Genomic DNA, 14920 nt, shown 5'->3' on the forward strand with positions numbered 1-14920 from the left:
GACCTTCTCACACATAAGCCATGCACATTCTGCCTTTATTTTTTTTTTTTCTGTTTTTTCCTTTTTTTTTTAGATTTTTAAAAAATTTTTTCCTTCTTCTCCCCAAAGTCCCCTGGTACATAGTTGTATATTCTTCATTGTGGGTCCTTCTAGTTGTGGCATGTGGGACGCTGCCTCAGCATGGTTTGATGAGCAGTGCCATGTCCGCGCCCAGGATTCGAACCAATGAAACACTGGACTGCCTGCAGCAGAGCGCGCAAACTTAACCACTTGGCCACGGGGCCAGCCCCTGTTTTTTCCTTTTTTTAATTGACTCTTTTTTTTGAGTATAGCTCTATGAATGTTATCACATACATAGACTCATGTAACCCTACCACAGTCAGGACTCAGAACATTTCCATTTCCCCCCAAAGTCCCCCATGCTATCCCTTTATAGTTAAAGTCTCCCCCAACTCCTAGCCCCTGGAAACTACTAATCTGTTCTCCATGACTATAGTTTTGTCTTTTTGAAAGTGTCATATAAATGGAATCATACCTTTTGAGACTGGCTTCTTTCACTCAGCATAATGCCTTGAGATCCATCCAAGTTGTTGTATGTATCAGTAATTCGTTCCTTTTGATTGTGAGTAGTATTCCATTGTCTGCTTATACTTTGAACAATGAAATGTCTCAGACATGCAAGAGAATGTCAACCTGAGAATATTCTGTAATGATGTGTACAGACAAGTAATTTTATTGGCTGCTCCACAGCCAGGCTAATGTTTTAAAAAGAAAGAATTCCAAAACTAAAATCTCCAGCAAGGACTTTTCTCTATTTCTCACAGTATTTAATATAAACCAGACTCACTGGCTAATGCTTTCATTAGCTATTGTGCTGGCTATTACGCTATTGTCTGTCAGCTCCAAATCTATTCTTCCATACTCTGCTCTGTGATATTGGGACTCTGCAAACAACATTTCTTCCTCGCCAGCTGCTCCCTGTTAGGTTCTGCCCTAGGAATATCAGCTGCTTTCGGCAGTCACTATCTCTGTGTCACCTCAGTTTCCCATTTTCCATGTCAGTCTCAAAAGACTGTCCCTACATTGAATTCTCTCTGTTAAAATAACTGGTGTGGTTTCTGTTTTCATGATTGGACCCTCACTGATAAAGTATGTGGTACCAGGCTTTCACCCCTACCTTGATTGTGTCTGAGGCATCTACTTCCGGTTCCTCAGTCCAATCAGGAAAATATGAACCAGTGTGATATTCCATGCATGTGTCAAGATGATAATGATCTCTGCAGCTTATGGCAGAGAACAGGAGAGCTGACACAGTCTCAAAAGCAAACTGCTTCTGGTGACCCTTGAAAATGGGTATAATGGGAAAAAGTATCTGCTGAGGTCAATACCTGTATCATTCCACATGCTAGGTGCTGTGCTGATTTGCTCCAAGAAAAATACCATATTGGAACAGCCCCTACAATTAAAGCCACAAGCTACTTAGAGCCAGTCTCCAAGATCTGTCTACCTTCTGCAAAGACCAAACAGATGAATTAAATGGGGAGTGTGATAGATATCGCCACTACTCCTGTGATCCCACATTTGAAACTAATGTCAGGCTCTTCTCTCCCTACTGTCCCAAGAGGGAACCTCTAGAACTTAAGGAAATCAATCCTATACATGCACAGTCTGCTATCTTCATAAAGCGCTACGTTTTCTGATCATGTTATTTCTGTGCTCAAAACCCTTCAAGAATTCCCTGTGCCTATGGAATAAATGCAAACTTTTTAGTCTGACATTCAAGATCCTTCAAGATCTGGTCTTTTGAAGCATTGCAGTCAAACCAAAATATTTGAATTCGTGTATACGTACTCCATTTTCTCCCGCCCCTGTGTGCTTGCTCTCGTGGTTTCTTCAGCCTGTAATCCTTTTCCTCCCAGCATTCATACCAAAATTCTTCAAGGCCTTCTCAGATGCTACCTTTACCATGAAGTTTAATCCTAACACCTGATACCATTCTAACATCACATACCAGTTAGGTATTAACACCTTATATTCAATACCATATAATTTCCTCTACTATCCACGTACTCAGGATAGCAGAGATTATGTCTCACTTATTTTTGGATCCCTCTAGTACTTATTAATAGTACATGCTCAGTTATTTTTTTTCCAAATAAAGGAATAAAAGAGAGGCCACGATGGGAGAGAGGGCATTCCAAGTGGAGACACTGTTTTGTGAATGCAGGATATTTTCTAGAGAAGCACGTGTAGTTTGGTTTGGCTGAGGTCTAGGGTCTGTGCAAAGGATTTGTGGGAGATCCATCTGAAAAGGTAAGTTACAATGAGATTGTACAGAGGCTGGAGAGTTGGGCTAAGGATTTAAATTTATTTCTTTAGGCAGAATGGAGGAATTAAAGGTTTAGGATTAGGGAAGAATTTATAAGATTCTCATGCCAAGGTTAGAATTTTTCTTAACTGGTTTAAAGGAGCAAACTAGATGAAATAAGGGAACCTATGGTGAAGCAAGAGAGACTTAATTTGGATGGACAGAACCATTTTGAGACAGATCATAAAACAACAGAATACTTCTGAGAAAGCTTGCGAACTATGAAGATATTTTATAAAAGCAAAACAAGACCTGTCTGGACACTCTGGTATACGTAATTCTTTTATAGCAAAGGAAAGGCTTGGTCAGCGTTTCTCAGTCCCAACTCTTATAAACCAATAGCATATTGAAAGTCTCTAATGCAGACCCATGGGGACAGGGAAGGAGGGGAGAGGCTGGATAAAAGAAGACAGAGCTGGGGATGGGAGAGAGAGTGAGGCAGTGAGAAGGTCCACCCAGGGCAGGTTAATACTGTTGAAATACCCCTCCTGCCAGCTCTACTCTTTAATCCTATCTCCTGGTGTAGAACTCTATTCTCAGTCTTCTAATTCTCCTGTAAGCAGTTTAGTTTTTCTCAAAAGTTGCTTCCTCATAAGACCTATTTTTATCTTCTTGATTGAAAATGAAAGAGTAAACATGCTCATTTTTTATAGCTCTGCACTATGACCAAGAGAGTCTGGGTCCTAGTTTGAGTGATTTTCCTCCGTTTACTTCCCAGTAAGGCTGTTGGAGTGTCCCCTGCCCTTCAGATGCACCTCCTTGGTAAGAGGAAAAGTATGATTTGACAGTCTTTTGTCTTAAAATCTGTGGATGCCACAGTGTGATAAGTTAGAAAATCACTATCAGGCTATTAAGTGACAAAGAATCCCTGATATTCTTTCCTGGCTAATTTTATCAAGTCTGACACAGAATATAACTGTGAGCACAATATGTTGGAATGAGTTAACGTCAATTCTGATGATAAGGATTCAGGCCTCAGTGTTCCTATGGACCAGATCAACTTTTGCCACAGGGCTCCACCTCATGTCAAGCATCTTCAGCCAATACCATAGAGACCATTAGACATTCTACCCCTAGATCACTGATGAAGCTTGGTGAGGGACACTTGGTAATAATGCTGGAGTCTCTCACCACATTTGAGGAAGGATGACTTCTGTGCCTGTCTGTCTAGACATCAGAATCTAAGCAAGCACTTAGATGTCAAGGGTCCCCATGGACCTGACTGCAAGCTGAACCCAGAAATGGGAGATGTTTCAGCTCAAGTGCCAACTCTGATCGGTAGTGGCTGTGTGGACTATGTCAGAAAGAGTGCTGTAATCTATTGGAAATGCCTGCCTTCGGTGTGCACAGGGGAAGAGCAGGTAAATGTCCCAAGTATTTGCAGATCTGAGCCTGGATCAAGGGACCCGACTGATGAGAACAGATGAGCTGGACATTCCATTCAGCAGATGGTGAACTACTGTGACAAACTGACTCCACACTCTGAAGTGGGAATCTGTGACACTAGGGGCCAAAGTGCCATATACTATGGCAACTTCTAATCGGATTAGATTCTCTGTGGTCTTCTAAATTTCGCTATTTAAGTAAAGAAATTCTGAACTAAGCATTTCCTGGTTGAACTTACCTTCTCCTGAAGCCATATATCTATTATAGCACCTGGGTAGAAGTCCACACCCAGGAACTGTGAAATATCCACGGCTAAATGTGTGTATATTTTTTAACTTTCTATTTTGAAATAACTTTTTAGTTACAGAGAAGTTGCAAAAATAGTAGAGAGAGTTCCCATATACTCTTTATTCAGCTTTTCCTAACGTTAACATCTTACATAACCCTAGTACATTTACTGAAACCAGGAAATTAACATTGATTAACACTATTAACTAATCTATTAACCTTACTTGGATTTTGCCAGTTTTCCCACTAATGTCCTTTTTCTCATCCAGGATCCAATCTAGGATCCCACGTGATCTTGACACTTTTGAAGAGTGTCAACTGGCCACTTATTTTCTAGAATTTCCCTCAAGTTTGGGGCTGTCTGATATTTTCTTTTGATTAGACTGAGGTTACACATTTTTGGTAAGAATCCACAGAAGGGTCATCTCAATGCATCATGTGGGAGGTTCATCTATAGGTGTGCCCTGTTACTGGTGATGTTAACTTTGATCACTTGGTTAAGATGGTGTTTGTCAAGTTTCTGCAGCTAAAGTTACCATTTTCTCTTTGTAATCAACAAGTATTTTGTGGGGGGAAACTTTGACACTATGCAAACATCCTATTTCTCAACATAATTTCACCCAATTAATTTTAGCATCCTTTGATGATTATTGCCTGCAAAAATTATTACTGTTGTATTTAGCTAACAGTGATTTTTAAAATTTCCATCAATACTTCTACAATTACTAATTAGAATTCTTCTGTAAGGAAGAGCTACCCCACCCCCATGAATTTATTTACCTATCCCAATTTACTTATATCAGTATTGACTCATGGATATTTATTTTATTCTCTGTGTTATAATCCATGACTATCATTATTTATTTTATTGGTCAAAGTGTCTCAGATTTGGCCATTGGGAGCTCCTTCAAACTGGCTCCTGTGCCCTTTTGCTCTAATGCTCCCTATTATTTTTTGAGCAACAAGACCTGGTCACTAGATGTGCTCAATGTTACCAGAGTGTCATTGCTTCTAAGGCCCTCTCAGATGACAGAGCCAGGAAATGTATGTTTGTATACTCATACATGCACATATATACATATTTATTCTATGCCTATCCATCTGCATATACATGTATGTATGTATGTATGTGTGTGTGAGAGAATATATGTATGAATTTGTATTGATTCTTTAAATTCTAATCCAACACCACAGGATTCATTCTAGACTTTCCTTATTTCTCCATTTCCTTATGTCCTTATAACTCTTTTCTCCAACAGTGACAAACTGTCATTATCCACAGCGTATTTATTTATTTGCTCAGTCCTATTATACACATAGTTTCAGAATTTCTAACCCATTCTTTTGTGAGGAACAAATTTACCAACTAGAGTACAATATTTGTGTACAGTTCCTTTTGTCTTTAGCTTTATACTGTTGCCTCAGGTGTGATTGCTCCTGAAGGAGCTCCTGCTTGGGGATGGGGTCTCAGGCCTCGACGTTACTGCAGAAGGAAGAGCTCGAGGAAATCCAGTAGAAGACCCGCTTTTCCCACCACCAGATCAACCAGCTTTACAGCCGGTTCACCAGCCTGGACAAAGGGGAGAACAGGGCCTTCAGCTAGGAAGATTTCCAGTGAATTCCAGAACTTGTCATCAATCCACTGGGGGACCAGCTCATCAGTGCCACCTTTCCAGAGGGAGAAGACCAAGTAAACTTCCATGGAATCATAAAAACTTTGGCTCATTTCCAACCCACTGAAGATAATGCAAAGAGCAAAGATAAGACTGGACCAGAACCACTCAACAGCCAAAGCAACAAACTGTACGTTGTTTTTCAACTATGTGATTTGGATAAAGATGACAAGATCTCTTGCTGTGAGTGTTCCAGGTGCTATGCAAGATGGTTGGAGTGAATATCTCAGATGAGCAACTGAGCAGCATCACAGACAGGACCATCCAGGTGGCTGATCAGGAAGCGGATGATGCCCTATCTTTCGCAGAATTTGTTAAGGTTTTGGAGAAGGTGGACGTAGAACAGAAAATGAGCATCTGATTTCTTGACTAAAAGGCTGAGACCAAACTGTTCCTTGCTCTCTTGTACATCTCCTTTCTCCAAAGATACTGATGCTGTTGGATGACAACCCCATGTGTGCTCCGTCAACACAAACCTGCCTTTGGTGTAAACAGGGCATTATAGAACGGCACACCCAGTCTATTTCTCTCCAGAATCCATTCGCTGGTTCTCCATTTATACATATCTCCCCCAGTTATGCTGCTGAATGCCACACATCCATCCAGTCTGAGAAAATGAGAGAACGACTCATGCTAACAACCAGCCAAGCAAGCTCTTCTACTGGGTATAGACTATAGCCATGCTGCCTTCCCTCCAGTTAGGCTTCAGCATGCTTCTTCAACTTTTTCCATACGTTCTTTGCTTCCTGCTTCTCTGTCACCCAACCTACCAGTCACTTGATCTTTCAGTGTTCCTGCTTTTTTTTTTTTTTTTGAGGAAGATTAGCCCTCAGCTAACATCTGCTGCCAATCTTCCTCTTTTTGCTGAGGAAGACTGGCCCTGAGCTAACATCCGTGCCCATCTTCCTCTACTTTATATGTAGGACGCCTATCACAGCATGGCTTGCCAAGCAGTGCCATGTCTGCACCCGGGATCCGAACTGGCGAACCCCGGGCCACCAAAACGGAACCTGCGAACTTAACCCCTGTGCCACCGGGCCGGCCCCTTCCTGCTTTTTATTATGCCTCAAAATCCCCTCCATTCTGCCTGGCACCCCAAGCTGTGCCTGTTAAATATATGTCTAACTTGACAAGATGATTCTGTGGTCTGGCAGTTTTTATTTACCTTCGCTCGTAAATGGCCTCTGGGATGTTGTCTCCTCAGGAACTTTTCAGGAGCCAGCACTTCTCTCAGAAGAATGTGACAATCTCTTGGTCCCCTGCACTCTGCTTTGTCATCAAAGGGCTGCTGGATGAAGATGTTCTTCTTGAAAGGTGAAAGGTGTCAAGCCAAGTCTTCTAGGTGGCTTGCCCAGGTCACTTGACCTCTGGCCTCCGATTCTCCACGTGTACAGTACCTATATGGCTACTCTTGTTAGTACAGTGTTCGTTCTTCAGAAAATAGCCAAATGCTTGCAGGTTTGCTCAGCTTTAGGGCATTGTCACCACCAGAATGGTTACTCTGACAACATGCTTGGGGACTTTCTCATGGCTTGTTGAACAAGGAGCCTGGACACCTTAGAAGCCTTCTGTATTCCCACCTCTGCAGCAATGGTTTATGCCTCAGTGCTGCATGCCCTGGGATGTTTTTCACTTCATAGTTCCAAGTAGAAAGATGAGAGGTATGGAGGTGCCTAACTTATCCTGTCCAAGAGATTTAAAGCTTGTCCTCACTATCCAGCAGGTTTTTGCATTTGGCAAATGATTAGGCTAGAAGCCACAGTCAAGTCCCAGTAGAGGTCCAAAGCATTGACTGCACTGTCACCTTACCTGTTTGGTTACACTGGCTTCCTACCTCCTCATGTAGACCACTGCTAATCTCTTAGAAACAGGGGCTCTGGCAGTGGTGGCACAACATGAGGTGGCATTAATTGCAGACCTTTTAGCAAGGTAGAGCAGCTTCTTTGCCAAAGTCAGCTTAGTTTAGACCTCACTGAATCAGGCTGTTGCCATCCTAACATCTAAGACTATTCAGTTACATAGCCGACTGTGGCTGATTTTCTCTGACTCATTGCTTGCTCGCTTGCTTGCTTCCTTTCTTAGGAAGGAAGATGTGTACACAATTCTTTACAAAGGGAATGGCTAAAGAACACCACTGCAAAGGGAAGGGAAAGGAGAGGGGAACAGAGGAGTGGCCAGGTGGGATGGCTCAAGTATAAATGAATGAGGAATTCTGTATGAAGTATCATTCTGGCTTTATGATCAAATGATGTAATATAGGAACTGTATAAAAGGGAAGAATTGTCTGATACTTATCTATTCGCTACCTCAGAGGCTCTTTGACTTGCATATTTAAAGTCCCTAAGTTTATGGCTTTTCCCTCTTTTGGCAGTATAGCAACTGTTTCAATCCATGGTTGTGCCTTATTGTTCTATTTAAAATTATATTCATCAATCCATCACTAAATATTTGTGGTTGAAACAAAAATACTTCTTTCCAGAGTGACTTAGGTTAGCTATGTTTTTTCCCTACCTCCTTCAATGTGGTTATGATATTCACTTGTAATATAGTTAGGTTTACTTGTTATTGTTTGTTTTCCATTTGGGGGTTCTCCTCACATTCTAGTTGATGTTAATTATTTATTTATTGGGGGAGGGAGGGAGGTATGTGAAACATTACCTGGGTTCTAAGAGTTAGAGCTAACAAAAAAATATACTCAGAGAAGTGTCACTCTCCCTCGACCCTACTACCTCCTTCCTATCCCCCATTCTTTCTATCCCATTCCCACCCACCCCCTGTTGGTAAGCCAATCTCATTAGTTTCTGGTTTATCCTTCCTGTACAGTCAGTTTTGCTATAATGCTGGTTTTGAAAAAGCAAATTTGTCCCAGCGTGATTGATATCTTAGAGAAGAATTTGAATTTCCTGTTTGCTTATGCACGATTTCATGCATGAGAAACTCTAGGTTTCTGTGAGCTATGTAAGAATACACAAAATGCACACACCTCAAATATCTCCGAGCTCCCTCAGTTCACCCCGTGTTAGGAGCCACACCATCCACACCTGGGGTTACAACCTTCCCTCTGGTTTCAGGTACCCCTTCTTCCACCTCTTCATAGTAACTCACAAGCTGCAGCTCTCTGATGCTCACTCCACAAGCAAACTTTAGGGCTTTTTCTAGGTAAAGTGACACATTTAGTGTATTATGTATTTCTTAATAATTTAATGTGTAAAACTGTGCTACTGTTTTCTGATTAGGTTCCTATCTTTTGTGTGTGTGTGTGTCATGGAAGGGGTTTTTTGAGTGTTGTGCCCTGTTATCCCCATACACCCTCTAGTTTTTATTGTGCAACTTTGCACAGTGTGTAGATTTTTAGGGATGCATATTTGTGTTATAGCAGAATTGACTATTTCTTTTACACAGATAAGTGGATACTTGCATATTTTCTTATACATCCTTCTTTCTAACATGAATGGTAGCATACTGTCAAGACTATTTGGGGCTTTGCCTTTTCCACTTAAGGGTATGTCCTGGAAATCACTCCTATTAGTTTATGAAGAGCTTCCTCAATGCTTTTACAGCTGCACAGTATTCCATTGTGTGGATGTCCTGTAGTTTATTCCATCACTACATGTACATAAACCACAGAAAAAGGGCTAATATCACTAATTGATAAATAGCTCTTAAAAACATCCATCTATGTGTAGGCACCTTTGTTGTTTCCAATATCTTGTAATTGTAAACAACACTGCAATGAATAACCTTCCTGTATTATTGGAGGTGTATGTTTAGTGGATTGTTAGGGCAAAAAGTGCATATGTAGTTTTGTTAGATATCACCAAATTCCCCTCCATGTGGTTGTACCAAGTTTGCATTTCCATCAGCAATGTATGCGAGTGCCTGTTTCCCCCCAGTTTAACCAATAGAATATGTTGTGATATTGTTTAATTTTTGCCAGTCTAATAGGTGGCAAATGATATCCCAGTGTTGTTCGCATTTCTCTAATTATGAGTGAGTTTGAATAATTTTTCTGTTTAAAAAAGTTTAATAAACATTTTTATGTTTTTTCCGAATTGTCTCTTCAAGGTTTTTTTCCGCAATTTTCTACGAGGTTTTTGTTCCTTTCTTTGTCCCTCAACTTTTAAGAGGTATTTATCTATTAATGACATGAGTCCTTTTTCTGTGGTATATGTTGCACGTATTTTGGGTTGTCTTTTTACTTAGTTTATGGTGTTTGAGCGTGCGAAAATATTTGCTGTTCAAGTTTATCAACTTTTCTTTATTGCCTCTGTATTTTGAGTCAGAGTTAGAAAGCCTTTTCCTAGGCTGAGGTCAAAGAATAACTCATCCCTATTTTCTTCTAGTCCTTTTATGGTTTCATTTTTTATGTTTAGGTCCCTGATCCATTTGGAGTTTAACCTTGTGTATGATGTCAGGTATGGATCTAATTAAATGACTCTCAACCAAGGACAATTTTGTCCCCCTAGTGGACATTTGGCAGTGCTGGAGACATTTTTGGTTGTCAAAGCTAGGAGGAAGGGTGCTCCTGGCATCTAGTTGGTAGAGGCCAAGGATGCTGCTAAACATTGCACAGTGTGCAGGACAGCCCCCACAGCAGAGAATTATCTGACCCCAAATGTTAATAGTGCTGAGGCTGAGAAACTGACAAAATTTTTTCCTTTACTAAGTGGCTACCCAGTTGTTCCAGCTTCATTAAATGAAATTCTATCTTTTGCCTCAGTGTTTTGAGATACACTTTTATCATCTATTATGTTTTCATATATACTCGGGTCAATTTCTGGATTTTGTCTTCTATTCTACTGGTATATTTCTCTGTTCACGTGCTAGTACCGTGCTGTTGTAACTATAAAGGTTTTAAAGATATTTTAATGTCTGATAGGGCTAGTAACCCCTTGTAGGTTTCCTTTTTCAGTGTTTTCCTGGCTGTTCTTGGATGTTCTCCCTAAGAACTTTAGTATCAATAGGTCTAACTCCATTTTTATAAAAGTTTATTAGCATTTTTATTGGGATTGTGTTAAACTTATAAATCAACTTAGAGAGAACTGTCTTGTTTATAATGCTGAATTATTCTATCCAAGAACAGGGGATGTCCTTCCATTTGAGAAAGTCTAATTTTGTGTCTTGTATGAGTGCTTTTAAGTTTTTCTCATATAGGTTTTGCATATTTCTGGTAATTAATTCCTAAATATTTAATCTTCTTTGTTATTACTGTAGAGTTTTCTCTGCCACTAGGTCTTCTAATTGGCTATCATTTGTGCCAATGAAGGGTATTGATTTTTATGTGTTTATATCTTGCTACCTTACTGAATTCTTTTATTGTTGGAGTTAGTTTTATCATTGATTCTCCAGGATTTTCATAGCATCTGCAACTAGATATAGGTTTACTTCTTTCCCAGTTCTTATGTCTATAATGGAATTATTTTGTCTAATTGCATTTATTAATCTCTCTGGTATGCTAATTAGTAGCAGAGATAGTGAGCATCCTTACCTTGTTCCTGATTTTAGCAGAAATGCCTCTAGTGTTTCCCTATTAAGTAAGATATTGGCTTTAGGACTAAGGTATATATATTTTATTATGTTAAGGAAGTACCACTTAGTTCTTATTTTCTCAAGCCTTTTTTTTTAATAAAGACTAGGTATTGAATTTTATTTAAAGACTTTACAGCATCTATGGAGATAATCATATGGGTTTTTTTTCCCTTGGATCTATTAATATGGTATATGATACTAATAGATTTCCTACTATTGAACTAACCTTCCATTCTTGAAATAAATCCCATTTAGTCGTGACATATTAATTTCTTAATATGGTATTGTATTCTGTTTTCTAACATTTAATTTAGTATTTTTGCATCGATAATCATAAGTGATATTGGTCTGTAGTTCCCTACTTCTCTCCCTTCCTTCCTTTCTTCTTTTTTGTTTTTGTCATGTTTATTTATCAAACCTTCATAAAAAGTTTATAAAGGAAATAGGGAAGTTCTACTTCATTTTCAGTGCTTTGAAACAATTTATAGAGCAGAGGGATTATCTAGACCTTGAAGGTTTAGTAGAATTCCTCTGGGAAACCATCTGGGCCTGAAATCATCTCCTTTGCCACCCTGATAAATTTTGATGAAAGAGGACTCCCAGATGGGCTTTAATTAGGAGATGCTCCTTGAATTTGCAGCTGATAGAGATTTTTAAGCTAAATTGGCTGGTGAGTTTCCTGTGAGTTCCCCTTAGAGAACTTTTGATATAAATCAAATGTCAAGAAACCAAGCATCCCCTCTTTCTACTTGTAGGAGCTGTGAGGCTACTGTGGAGCCATCACCAGATGACACCAGACAAATGACACTGTGCCCCTTGAAAATTTAAAATATCCCAATTCACTCTTAGGATTTCACTACAGTGCCCTGGGGTACCTCATCACACAATTTGGGAACCACAGGTATATAGCCTTCCAGCCTCTTTTCCTACACATGTGTGTATATATACTCACATATACACGCACAGATATTTTTTGAGATCATACTATACATAATTTTATATACTGTTTAAAAATCACTGATGATAAAATATACATTTTCCATATCATTAAATATTCTTCTATGACATTATTTTTGATACTGGATTCTATCCTTTGATTATATCAGAATTCACTAAACTAAATCCCCATTGTTGGACATTTAGGACATTTGTAATTATTTTTCCTATTGTAAACAGTGTTTTGATGAATATCCTGGTGAATAAGTCTTTGCATACACTCTCATTACTGCCTTGGGATAAATTCCTAGATATAGAATTGCTGGGGCTTGAATATCTTACAGTTTTGATAAATATTGGCAAGTTGCCCTCTAGAAAGGGTGCAACAACTTATACTTCCTCCAGTCTTATATGTGAGTATGCGTTAGATGATTTTCATTTGAGGGTAAGAATTTTACTATAAGTGGTTATGAATGTAGATTTAGATGTTCATGTATTTTAGTCACTATGCTAGACACTTTTTCATATACACACACACAATTGAATCGTATTTACACAACATTGTTTTAAGTCTTCCTATCAACCTTGTAAAATTGAAGTTATTACCCCCATTTTACAGATAAAGAAACTGGGACTCAAAAATATATAAGTTTTTTCAAATCGCACAATCAAAAAGTTGCAGAGCTGGGACTTAAACCTAGTTAGACCCATGATCTTATCTCCATATCACTGATACCTCAGGGACTTGATTGGCTAATAATAATGATGATGATAATGATGTCTAATACATATTGAGTGCTTATTATGCCTCAGGTACTGTTTACAAGTATTAACACATTCAGTCCTTGTTTCAAAGTTATGAGGTACCCTCTACTATTATCCCTGAGACACTGAAATGGTTAACCTGTCCATGGTCACACAGCTAGTAAATGGTAGAGCTGGTATTCAAATCCAGGCAGTTTGGCTTCACAGTCCATGCCGTTAATGACCAAAGTACAGTATAACCGTTTGCAGAGTTGTGGAAGATTGTATATCAGAGTCTCGCTATGAATGCTTTTTTAAAGGAAGAAAAAAATGGCTTAACTAAAGTCTCGTACATGAAAGAAGGAGAGTTGCTGTCTAAGAAAATGTCCATCCAGCAATTTAGCTGCAAATTTCCTATCGCTATCCTTGCAGCCTTTTCTCTTACAGCAACATACAGCCCTTGTAAGCTTAATGCATAGAACTGTGTTCTATTCTGAGTCAACTCCAGGTCTGAGGGTATAACTTGAAGGGAAAATCTTCCAATGAACTTGGTGACCCAAACTCAATCGAACAAATCAAACAGTTAAAATTTCCCCAAATTACTTAGAAATACTAAGTACTACCATTTGAGATGGGTAAATTTTCTGGTTTACATAAGTATGATCTAGACTCCTCTCTTACTGACGTTTGTTGGGTAAATGAAGCACCCTCATTGCTATTTATTATTTTAAGCCTTTTCCTATAGTCTTACTTTGGTATTTAGACGTTATTAAAAATTATGCAGATTATGACAAAGGGTAATATTTTTATGCCATTTCTGTAAATGCTCAACATTCTTCTCTCCTACCAAGAAAACAAACTTAATGAACCACAAAACATGTTATAATGAATGGGAAAAATATTTTTAGCATTTTTATGCAGAAAATGCCTCATTAAAAGCAAATGCTTTAGCAAGCAGAATTGAGCTTAATAAGAACTTTTGTTGAGCAGGGGCTTTTATGACAAATCACTAGCATGTGTAACTGCTCTATATAAAGACCTAGAAAAGCCCTAAGAGGCTCTTACCTTCCTTTCTTATGCCTGGGCTGCACTCCAACAATGTAGTGAGTGCAACATGGCACTTAGTAGGCACTCGATGAGTCTGAAGGACATGAAGCCTACTGTCCAGCCACAAGTAGAAAAAATGTCTATGTCAATATCACTCACTGTTTTATCTGGCTGTTATATCAGACAGATTCATTTAGATGAAGTCTGTTCTCAGCTGGATGTTTGGCATCATGTGACCCAAATATCTTGCATCTATTTTGCATATTGTAAAAGCCATTAGGATGCAGGGTTTGTAATCATACATACAAACTTAATTTCAAATAAAAACCTCAATTTGTACCCACACTATTGTAACTTCTTTAGACTTTGGGCCTCAAACCAGAATGACAAGGGTACAGGGGTCCAGCCATTTGGGCAGGCCATATGGGCTGATCTGATCACAGAAACCAAAGCCCCTCACTCCAGTGGTGCCCTACTTAGAGGCGCAAAGTGCTCACTTGTCCCCGCTGAGGCCTTAGAAAGCACACTTGGGGTGATGGTGTTTGCAAGCGTTCTGAGCTGGGCTCAGCTTCATCATCTGTGATCGTACTTGGGGGCTTGGGATGAGTTACAGCCACACCCACCCAGGCAAGGCTGAAATCACCAGCAGTGATGACATCACTCTGGTAATTGGTTACCCTGAAGAACAAGCCTCCCTTATAGGATGGGGAAACATGAAATGATGAGATGATTCATCTACAAATGGTAATTTTTCATACCACTTAAGTTCTTTCTCAGCTTACCCTACTGAGTCAGCCATGCTGTCACCTGACTAGTAAGAGTAGTTGAGGTCTTACTCTGTGCCAGGCACTGTGCTAAGCTCTTTCCATGTCTTATCTCATCTTATCCTGAAACTCTGTAAGCTAGGTACTATTAATAGCCCCACAGTACTAACGAGGGAACTGAGAGC

General features: G+C 39.4%; 1 protein-coding gene across 1 annotated transcript in view; it reads right to left on the minus strand.

The window, feature by feature from the left end:
* Positions 1 to 14920, minus strand: part of NHS (NHS actin remodeling regulator) — a 375682-nt gene that overhangs the window by 61314 nt on the left and 299448 nt on the right. The window lies entirely within an intron of this gene.

Source organism: Equus quagga, chromosome 10, assembly GCF_021613505.1.
Source record: "Equus quagga isolate Etosha38 chromosome 10, UCLA_HA_Equagga_1.0, whole genome shotgun sequence".
NCBI classification, from domain to species: Eukaryota; Metazoa; Chordata; class Mammalia; order Perissodactyla; family Equidae; genus Equus; species Equus quagga.